The sequence below is a fragment of the Phocoena sinus genome, chromosome 19 (assembly GCF_008692025.1).
Source record: "Phocoena sinus isolate mPhoSin1 chromosome 19, mPhoSin1.pri, whole genome shotgun sequence".
In the NCBI taxonomy this organism is placed as follows: Eukaryota; Metazoa; Chordata; class Mammalia; order Artiodactyla; family Phocoenidae; genus Phocoena; species Phocoena sinus.
Genome location: NC_045781.1, coordinates 37470909 through 37482855, shown reverse-complemented (window position 1 = coordinate 37482855; position 11947 = coordinate 37470909).

Here is an 11947-nt window from a genome sequence, read left to right as displayed (position 1 = left end):
AACTACTAGCTTTCTTTTACCTACTTTGGAGAAATTATGGATTATAACAGGTAACTGGATTGGTCTTTTTGACCATTATTTCATGAATCTGCAGACATCACATCAGTTCAGCTTAAAATATGTCTGTGCATGTAGTAAAATATGTATATCCCATGATGAAAGAGGCAAGTAGACAATCCATGAAAATTTATGTAGAGAAGTCTCATTTGTTGTTGTTAAGAACAACTTGAATAAAGTCCAAAACCATGCATTTAAGAAAACTAAAACAGAAAAAAAAAATTCACTTAAGAACACAAACACAAATTATTCAATAAAAAAGAAACAACCTGATATAAAAATGGGCAAAAAATCTGAATAGACATTTCTCTAAAGAAGAGACACAAATGGACATAATTACATAAAAACTGGCTCAACATCACTAATCATTAGAGAAATGCAAATTAAAACCACAATGAAATAATACTATACACCATTAGGATGGTTATTATTAAACACATGCACACACACGCGCACACACACACACACACACACACACGCACAAACCCAGAAAATAGCAAGTGTTGACAAGGCCGTGGAGAAATTAAAACCCTTGTACATTGCTGGTAGGAATGCAACATGGGGCAGCAGCTTCAGAAAACAGTATGATAGTGCCTCAAAAAAATTAAACATTGAATTACCATATGTTCCAGCAATTTCATTTCTGGGTATATACCCGAAAGAATTGAAAGCAGGGACTTGAGCAGATGTTTGTACACCTATGTTCATAGCAGCATTGTTCACATTAGTCAAAAGAATGGAAACAACCAAATATCCACCTATGGATGAATAAACTGTGGAATATGCATAAAATATTTTATATTATTTATTTTTTTATTTTGTATTTTATATTATTTAACCATAAAACAAATGCCATTCTGATACATGCTACAAAATACATGAACAGTGTGCAAACTGAAATAAGCCAGTCACAAAAGGACAATTACTGCATGATTCCATTACATTAGGTATCTGGAAGAGTCAAATTCATAGAGACAGAAAGTAGAATGGTGGTTGTCAGAGTCAGAGGAGAGAGGAATGAGGAGTTCTTTTTTAATGGGTACAGAGTTTCAGTTTTACAAGATGAAAAGTACTGGAGACAGACGGTGGTAATGGCTGCATAGCAATGTGAATGTGATTAAAGCCACTGAACTGTACACCTAAAAATCATTAGAATGATAAATTTTTCCAAAATTTCAAAAAACTTTAAAATAATTGTATAGTATTTCCTTTACTTATGGATTAAATTTAAAAGCAAAAATCTCAGTTTGTCATACAGCAAGTATATGGTATCAACACTCCATGATACAATCAGCAATAATGAATGCTATCAATACATCAGAAGGTCACATTGTCCTGCAAGGTGTTTATGTGATATACATATGTTAAAAACAATATTATGAAATAAATGTTAACTTTTCAGCACAGATGGAGAGTTATAAACCCTGGGATCTTCTCTGTCCCCACTAACAGAAGCACAACAATTATCAACAGATGCTGAGATTAGAACTTACTAAGACTTGGGTGCAAAAAAAAAATAATAATAAAAGTCAATTTATAAACAATATTGTTATGTCTGCAATTTATATATTTAGAAAAAGCCCCATGGTAATGAGTTTCAATACATCAAAGCAGAAATAAACACATATTTTCACAGTGTCTTGGAGAATAATACAAATAAATTATTACAAAATGAGGAAAAAATTGATTGCACTGATAATCCTTGGAGCTGCTGTTTCTTTCTGGTTAATTCCATTTATTACATGAAGTTGCTTGAAACTTCTTAAAAGTCTGTTTAATATTAGCTTGTTAAATATTCATAAATATTGTAGAATTTGGTTATTGCTTTCTTCAGATCCATAACCTTGCTTTAATAGCCCACATATATTCACATCCACTTAGCAAACACATTACATTGTGTCATTAAGTTACACAATGAGTATAACTGCTTTACTTCTATTGATTCTCTCCTAGGTGTAATTCATCAGCTAAGAATCTTCTCTCAGTCTCAGAGTCTGGAAAGCCTCCTGGTATCTGAAGGGATCAAGCCAGGTGAGAGTCACTATATCCCTCCCAACATCTTAATTATTTATTACCTTGCTCCAGCAGGAGGTCAGGGGTTTTTCTGAAGACACTGTCAATCTGACTTGAATCAGAAGAAACCTCAGAGCTCACTCTCAGTTAAAGGAGGCCAAATGCCCAATGGCTGAGGAGAGTTCCAAGGAGCTTCACAGCCTCATTAGGGTATAAATGGGATTTCCTGATCCAAATTTGCACATAAAAAGTCAACTCACTTAAACAAACAAACAAAACATTTCTTGATTACGAGCTTCAAATCCTTTAGATTCACCTCTTTAGATTTCCTGCTTCTTCCTGACATCTGACTATGCCATTTTCACAAATTCTTAGTATGCCCTCAAGAGACCAAAAAGAAAGGATAATATGAAACTCAAATGATTGTTTTGTACTTTAGTTGCAGTCAGAAATTAGTGTGAACGGAACTTGAAACTGTTGGCAAAATGATAATTTGGGAGCATCAGTGATTTCAGTTTCCTTGACACCCCCTCATATACACCTTACTATCTCCAAATGTTTTTCCCAAACAGCCAGTGGAATTGAAACACCTGCAGCCTGGGACTTCCTTGGTGGTCCAGTGGTAAAGAATCTGCCTTCCAATGCAGAGGACAGGGGCTCAATCCCTGGTAGAGGAATTAAGATCCCACATGCCACGGGGCAACTAAGCCTTCGCGCCACAACTACCGAGCGCCTCAACTAGAGAGCCCACGTGCTCTGGAACCCGCATGCCGAAACTAGAGAGAGAAAACCCTCGTGCCACGACTAGAGAGAATCCCATGAACAGCAACAAAGAGCCCGTGTGCTGCACCAAAAGATTCTGCATACCTCAACAAAGATACTGAGTGCCACAACTAAGACCAGACGCAGCCATAAAAATAAAATAAATAATTAAATTAAATAAATATTAAAAAAAAAACACCTGCATTCACTATTTGTTACTTGTTAAAAGTGGTCTTCTCTTTGAGGTGTATATCCTGTGCATGAGAGACATGAAATGTCCACTTGGGAATCCAGGCAGGGGCTGTGTTAGGGAGATGAAATAAGAATATTAGTGAATCTTTTGGGTATTGTATCAAGTAAAGTAACTAGTTTGATTCTCAGGAGGCCTGTGAAGGACTACGTGACTGCAGATAAGCCTTATAAACTCTCACTATCTCATTTTCCTTAACAGTAACATTTAAATCTACAAGCATCCCCCAAATCTCTTCTTCCATTCAGTGCTGTACCCAATGTTTGAATGTGTAAGGCCAAGACTGAGCTATCATCCAGGTGACAGTCTAGACACAGAGATCATCAAACTCTAATGTGTATGAATATCCCTGGGGAACTTGCTATATATGAATATTCCTGCAGAACACAGACAAATTCTGATCTAGAGATGTTAGAAATAGCTGATTTCTCCTTCTAAAAAAAATTGAATTTTTTTATTATTTAAAAACCTTGTTTTGCTCCGTATGTCCTGATCAAGTATGTGCCTGTCAATGATTTTAGGTCATCTCTTTTCTGCATTGCCATGCTGTGACCAAGGCAGTAGAAAAATTTCCCTTAAGCATTCCGTACTGTACCTAAAAATGAAAGGCGTCTCATTTTGTCATAGCCACATGCCTACCATGTATGACAATGGTATATATTGGTGATCACTTTAATCAAAGAGGGTGCTTTTAATTTTTGTTCTTCTGAGGATACTGACTGAAGGTTATGTATATTTTTCACTCCAAATTCTAAATATGATCTTACCATGCCTCTTCTGAAAGTCCCTTAGTTACTACCCAATTATTATACCAATGTTTTTCAAATTTTGGATAGGGAGGATCCTCAGGGAGTACCGGCCAGAAAAGTAGTTGTAGACAGACCTTCAGTTGTGCCAGTCTCCCTTTCCCTCAAACCCCCACCCATCTACGTGCACATACGCACACACACACAACTAGAAAACTGCAGTTTTAACCTGGTTTTGCTTACTGGATTTCCAAAGAAAATTTTGATTGGGTTTCAGAACTAATCAAAGACAGAATCAAAGCATCAGGTTTACTCTCTCTGACACGAAACACAAGTTCCATTATCAACCATCTCCACATGTCTTGTCAGGTCTGCCTGTCCCCACTTCTCCACGTATCCACCTACACAGAATTACTTGCAGTTCCCTGGATGTGACACACTTTTGAAAATCTGAGCCTGTTTCCTGTTTCTCATGTAGTTCCTTCCTGTGTTATACTAGCTAGCTCACTGCTTCTCGTCTCCCAGGACACAGAAACATTTTAATGCTATATTTGGGACCCCTTTTCTGTGATTCCACAGATTTTTGTGAATAATTTTGCCATAACCCAAACTTCAGTATACTATAATCATAGGTTTACCTCTTGATATCTACATCATTCATGGAAAAGAGAGCCCTTTGAGGGCAGATACCATGTCTCCATGTCTGTTATATGCATTTTAGTTTTAAATTTCCAGTACCTAACACCTTGCTGGATACATGATATGTGCTAGTACTTGTTTACGAAATAGATAGATAGAAATATAAAACAATTTCTTTTTCATGTACTCTCTTTTAATGTGTTATTAATGCTTCTAGCTTTCCTTTTTATTTCTTAAAGACAAGATACTAGCAAAACCAGTACATTCAGACAAACAAATTCAGAAGAGTTCCTGGATTTTGTTAGAGATAAAATAAAAGAATTTAGGTCAAATAACATGTAAATCTTTGAAAGGATCTGGCAATACTTTAGGCTTTGTTAAATTAAGGGTTTTTTGTTGTTGTTGTTCTGTTCTGTTTTTACAGCTATTTAGAAATCAGGTGGAGGATGTAGTTTTAGCTTAAGAATGTTCAGCAGTTCCCTACTCACCTCAAGATAAAATCAAACATTCTTCTGCCCTGAAAACTCAGCTCTTTCAAATTGAGAGCTTTCCCCATTCAAATACCATGAGATTCTACATCTTTCTACAAACTTAAGGTCCAGACATAATTGGTCCTAATTTGGTCAACACCTACTAATACCTCAAGACCCAGTTCAAATGGTTATTAATTATACAGCCTGTCTTGGTAAATATGTTCTGTTAAAGTGCTTGCCTGACCTGGTAATTTTAGGTCTCCCCTCTTCCTCATTGACATGAAGCCATCAAGGCAGTTTGAAAATTTCCCTTAAACACATCCATGACTTACCTGAAAATAAAATATGTATCATTTTGTTGTAGTTAACACCCCACTATATGTGAGGATGTTAAACACTGGCTATCATTTGAATAAAACAGGATACTTCTCTCAGTAATTTTATTATTTAAATTATTGTTGAGTGAAACTGATTTATTTCTTTCATCATTCTATGAATTTTAGCACCTGTATAGAATCATGTGTACTACAAATGGGACAAAGAACAGTTCCATCATTTCCAAAAGACTACTTCAGGTTATCCCTTTACAGTCTCACCTTTCCCCCAACCCTAACCCTTGGCAACTGCTGACCTGTATTCTACCTCTACAGTTTTATTTTTTTGAGAAGGTCATATAAATGGAATCATAAAATATATAACCTTTTGAAACAGGTACTTTTTTCAATCAAAATAATCTCTTTGAGATTCATTCAAGTTGTTGCATATATTAATATCCCACTCCTTTTTATTTCATAATCGTCGTCCATTGTAGATGTACCAGAGTTTGTTTATCCATTTATTCATTAAAGGATATTTGGATTGTTTCCAGTTTTGGGCAATTACAACTAGAGCTGCTATAAATTTTTATGTATGGGTTGTTGCATGAATATAAGTTTTCATTTTTATAGGATTAATACCCAGGAGTCGATTTCTGGGTCATATGGTAAGTGTATGTTAAAATTTATAAAAACTGTGTAAATGTTTTCCAGAGTGGTTGTACCATTTTGCATTCCCATCAGGAACTTATGAGAGTTCCACCTGCTCCTCATCCTTGTCTATATTTAACACTAGCAGAATTTTTTAGCCTTTCTAATAGGTGTGCAATGGTATGTCATCATGCTTTTAATTTACATTCTCCTAATGACTAATTAAATTTAAAATCTTTATTATAGGGTTATTTGACATACATAATCCTCTTTAGTGAATTACCTATTCAGGTTGTTTGGTCATTTGTTGCTTTTTTCCTCGCCAATACTGCCTTTGAAAATTTTAAACAGCTTTATTGAGATATAATTGATATACCAAGGACTGCACATATTTAGTGTATATAATTTAATGAGTTTGGACACATGTATACACCTGTGAAACAATCACGACAATCAAGGTAACAGACATAGCCATCACCTCCAAGGTTCCTTTGTGTCTTGTGATGGTTAATTTTATGTGTCAAATTCATTGCACTAAAGGATGCCCAGATATCTGGTGAAACGTTATTTATGGGTGTGTCTGTGAGGGTGATTCTGGAAAAGATTAGCATTTTAATCAGTCAACTGAGTAAAGAAGATCCTCCCTTATCAATGTGGGCAGGCATCATTCAATCCATTGAGGGCCTGAATAATACAAAAAAGAAAAGGCAAATTCTTTTTCTCTCTTCTTGAGCTGGAATGCCCATCTTCTCCTGATCCTGGACTTTAGAGGTCCTGATCTTGGGCCTTCAGACAGGGAGTTACACCATAGGCCCCTGTGGTTTGCAGGCCTTTGGACTTAGACTGAATTATACCACTAGCTTTTCTGGTTCTCCAGCTTGCAGATGGCATATCCTGAGCCTCCATAATTTCATGAGCTAATTCCCATAATAAATCTCCTCTTCCATATCTTTATATATCCTATTGGTTCTGTTACTCTAGAGAGCCATGACTAATACAAGCCCCCTCTTTTAAATATTTCTGTGGTACAAATATAACATGAGATCTATCCTCTTAATATTGAAGTGCATAATACAGTGTTGTCAGCTATAGATACAATATTGTACAGCAGATCTCTAGAACTTACTCATTTTGCATAACTGAAACTTTGCCCATTAAATAACTTCCATTTCCCTTCCCCCAGACCCTGACAATCACAATTCTATTCTCTACTTCTACGACTTTAACTATTTTAAATACCTAATATTGTATAAGTGGAATCATGCAGTATTTGTCCTGTGACTGCCTTATTTCACTTTCAATAATGTCCTTCAGGTTCATCCATGTTGCTGCAAATGACAGGATTTCCTTCTTTTTAAGGCTGAATAATACTCCACCGTATGCAGAGTATATCACATCTTCTTTATTCATTCATCTGTCAATGAACACTTGGGTTGCTCTGATACCTTGGCTATTGTAAATAATGGTATGATGGCTATGGAAGTACAGATGTTTCCTTGAGACACTGATTCCAATTTTTTTTCATATATGTATCCAGAAGTGGGATGGCTGGATCATATGATAGCTTTATTTTTAATTTCTTGAGGAACCTCCACACCGTTTTTCATAGTGGTTGCACCGTATTACATTCCTACCAACGGTGTATAAGAGTTCCAGTTCCTTCACATCCCTGACACACATGTTTATCATTTTTTGTTTGTTTTTTATTAATAGCCATCCTAACTGGTGTGAAATGATATGTCATTATGTTTTGATTTGCATTTCCCTGATGATTTGTGACACTGCACACCTATTATTTAATGGTGGCCATTTGTGTGTCTTCGGAGGAATATCTTTTCAAATCTTTTGCCTATTTTTAAATTCAGGTTATTGTTATTATTTTTTATATTGAGTTGTAGGAATTCCTTATACATTTTTAATATTAACCCCCTAGCCCTAAAAAAGAATGAAATTCTGCTGTTTGCAACAGCCTGGATGGACCTAGAGGGATTATGCTTAGTGAAATAAGTCAGACAGAGAAAGACAAATACTGTATGTTATCACCTATGTGTGAAATCTAAAAAAAATCAAACAATCATGAATATAACAAAACAGAAACAGACTCACAGATATAGAGAACAAACTAGTGGTTACCAGTGGGGAGAGTGAAGGTGGGAGGGGCAATATAAGGGTAGGGGATTAAGAGTTTGAAACTACTATGTATAAAATAAATAAGTTACAAGGATATATTGTACAGCACAGGGAATATAGCAAATATTTTATAACAACTTTAAATGGAGTGTAATGTATAAAAATATTGAATCACTATGTTGTACACTTGAAACTAATATAACACTGCAAATCAACTACACTCCAATTTAAAAAATTGAATAAATAAAAATAAGCATAGATTCAGATATGACCAGAAAGCTTTAGAAACAACATGTCACAGTAAGAAGGTCCCTTCCTATTGAGAAATGGATGATCATAAATAAGCCCCTGTGGGTCAGGATATATGGAAAGACATTTGGTTTCACCTGTAAGAGTCTGAGGATGACTCACTGTTTTCAATATTCTGGCTCACAAGGCACCAAAACCTCCTGACAATCAGGAAGCTGATGCCCTAGACCAGATATAAGCCCTAGCAACTGACCCTTCAGTAGAAACAGCAGATCGGATATGTAGAAAGAATGGCTACCACCGCACCCAGATGGGATGACATATTGCCAAGGATGCTAAATTGCCCTTTATATACAGTGAGTTGGTTAATGTAATTATAGCATGTCCTTTGTGTTCTAAACAATGCCCAAGGCAACTGCGAATTGAATCTGGGGCCATTCACCAGAACTCCCAACTTGTGAAGGATTGGCAAATTGATTATATTGGCCCATTCCCTCCAAATGAGGTTTTTAAGTATGTCTTGATTTTTGTGGACACCATGTCTGTCCTAACCCAAGCTTTCCCCTGTTGCCAAGCAAACTAGGCTACCCCCATTAGGGCATTACAGAAGCTAAGTACCATGAGTACATTCTCATGGAATAGACAGTGATTAGGGGTCACATTGTAAGCGTCATGGCATGCAAGCCTGGGCAAAAGGACATGACAGGAAATGGAGTTTCCATCTCTGCTATAACCCATAGGCAGCAGGGTTGATAGAAAGGAAGAATGGAATATTAAAGCAGCAGATTAAATTAGTAACAAGTAAAGCCACTTTGGCCTGCTGGACCAGCATAGGTACCAGGCTTTCGTACATCTGAATAACCAACCAGTAAGGCCTGTTACCTCATATACCAGACTGGGAACCCCTGCCAAGACACTCAACACTGTAAAGGTACAGAAATCATGGGAGACAGCCAGAGACCTGACTCACGTTATGGATCAACCTGTTATACTGCTGAGAACACCAAGCCCCGTTACACCTGGGAAAGGCATTTTCTACTGTAATTTGCAGTGGGATGTCTCACAGGGATGGTGCAGCCAGAGAGCCGCCAAACGAGCCGCTTTCATGCAAGTGAAACCCCTGGCTGACCACTCAGGGCACATTCTGGAAGAGGAGTGAAAGAGGAGCGCATATAACAGCTAATTCCGAGGAATAAAGTGTTGGAGAACGTCATCCAGATGACGTGACCCTTGGCCGACCTGCGAGCTGGAGCTGGGAATTCGGTGTTCCTCACCCCCTCCCCTGTCCTGGGTATGTACCTTCTGCCCACCATTCCCACAGCTGGAGCCGTTTCAGTGAAATAGCCTTGAGAGAGTAACTGAGAGGGTGTACGTGACTGAACTCTCTTAAGGCCTCTCTATTAACTGCGAAGATTCTGCGCGCAGGTGAAGATACCTACTTGTCTCAAAGTCTCCCAACGCAAGTCTCTTGGGTAAGTTCCCTTGCTTATTTAAAGGGCCACCTACCAATTCGGAGTGGGCTGCCTCTTTCCTCAGTCACTCCTGAAGCTCCATGTCCAGGCTCCAGTTCGTGAATTAACAGGGAAGACAGACTGGACCAGGCCCAGGAGCGGCTGAGAGGCCTTGGCTGTAGTGTGCACTCCTTGGGCTGGCCGGCTAGTCGCGGGCTTGTGCGCGGCAGTGGAGGCCAGTGACAGGGGTCTGCTGTGTGCAGATGCAGAGCTACAGGTGTAGCTGTGGGCACAGGCGACAGCGCTGGGTCTGGAGCCTGGGGTCCGAGCCTCGTCAGCGCCCGCGAGCGTCTCGTCAGGCTCTCTGCTGTGCCGCCAGCGCTCGGGCTAGCTGTGAGCATGCGCACAGCGGAAGAGGCGGGTGGCGGGAATCCCGCCACATCCGGGAACCTGAGCGGTCGTTGGAGGCTAAAGTGCCTCCTGAAGAGGCAAGATGGCTGCAAGTGCGGGCTCCCAGCGCCAAACTGTCCATGGTGGCTCTGGCAGCCGGAGAGGAGGACAGAAGCGGGTAGAGACTCAGTCACTGTCATCTGTAAACGCCAGAAAACCTGTGGAGTCCTCAACGGCAGGAGTGGTCTGGGTCTATGATGGCTGCTCTAGCCGCTATTTTCCTCAGTGAGGAAAACTGCTAGTGTCCTCTGCAGAGCAGACCGCTGGGTCCACAGTGAGGTCCTCAGTAATGAAAGCTTCAGGGGTCCACTGGCATCTGCAGCAGCTGTTGAGCCCCTCGGAGGCAAAGGGTATTGGAGTCCGTGGCGGAGCAGGTGACCGGGAACTGTGGGCGCGCTGCCGGGGGCTGGTATCCGTAGCCTCTGCTTTCCTCCTTGTTTCGAGCTGTCTCTAGACAGCTCGGCTGTGCCAGTCGCTGGGTGGGATGAAACCGAAGGCCGTCCTCCTGCAGGGCCCTGGCAGGCTGGGAAGCTGGTTGCTCTTCCTGTTCTCCTTTTCCTGGTGAAGGGAATTCTCTGGGGTCTGAGAGTTCTCTGTCAGCGCCAAGCAGTCCCAGCCTGGGGGATGGGGTGATGCCGGCAAACTGAAACTATTCTTCCTTCCCTATTTGTGAGGTTATTATCGGGCTTTTTTGCTCCACTGTGTTGCTGAAGCTTCTAAGTGGTCTCCTGAGCTCTCCCAGAGCTATGTAAATTTGTGGATAGCTGCTTAATTGTTGTTCTTTATGGAAGCTGCAGTCGGCTACTCCACCATCTTGGTGACCTCGCTCTTACCACTCCCCCAAATTTTTTGAATGATCTTCGCTGTATCTACAAAAATATACTGCTGTAATTTTGATTTGAATTAAATTAAATCTTAAAAAAAAAGTGCGAGGAATGACATCTTTACGAGGTTGAGTCTTTCAATTCATGAACACAATAGGTATCTGCATTTTTTTAAAGATCAAATTGGTTTTATTGAGCGGTTCATGAATTGGTTAAATAGAAAGATGCTCCCTATGCATCTCTGTTTTTTAAGATCTTCGATTCTTTCATAAGTGCATTTACGGTTTTCAGAATACGGTTTCTATATATGTTTTACATATTTATACAAGAGTATTTCCTTTTGGGGTTATTTTAAATATTTACATATTGTTTTTGAATTTCATTTTATAATTGTGTATTACATTGCTAGACATAGGAATACAATAGATTTTTATGTGTTGACCTTGCATCCTACAGCCTTGATAAATTCATTTATTTAGTTGTGAGAGGTTTTATTCTGTTTTGTTTGTTTTTAGACTCTGGGATTTTCTCCTTAGATGATGAGGTCATCTGCAAGTAAGAACAGTTTTATTTCTTCATTTCAAATTTGTATGACGTTTATTTTATTATCTTGTTATATTTTCCTGGCTGCAGCCTCCTGTTGAATAGGAATGGTGTGTTTAATAGGATTGGTGTGAGTTGATACTCTTATTCGGTCTTTCACTATTAAGGGTGAGGTAGTTGTAGTTTTATTTTGGTTTTGGTAGATGTTCTTTATCAGGTTGAGTGACTCCTATTTCTAATTTCTGAGAATTTTTATTAGCAGTGGATGTTGAATTTTGTCAGATACTTTCTGGAGTATGAACTTTTCTGATCATGTGGATTTTCTTTAGACTGTAACTATAGTGGGAGATGTTTGTTTTCAAATGTTAAACAAGCCTTGCATTCTCATGATAAAT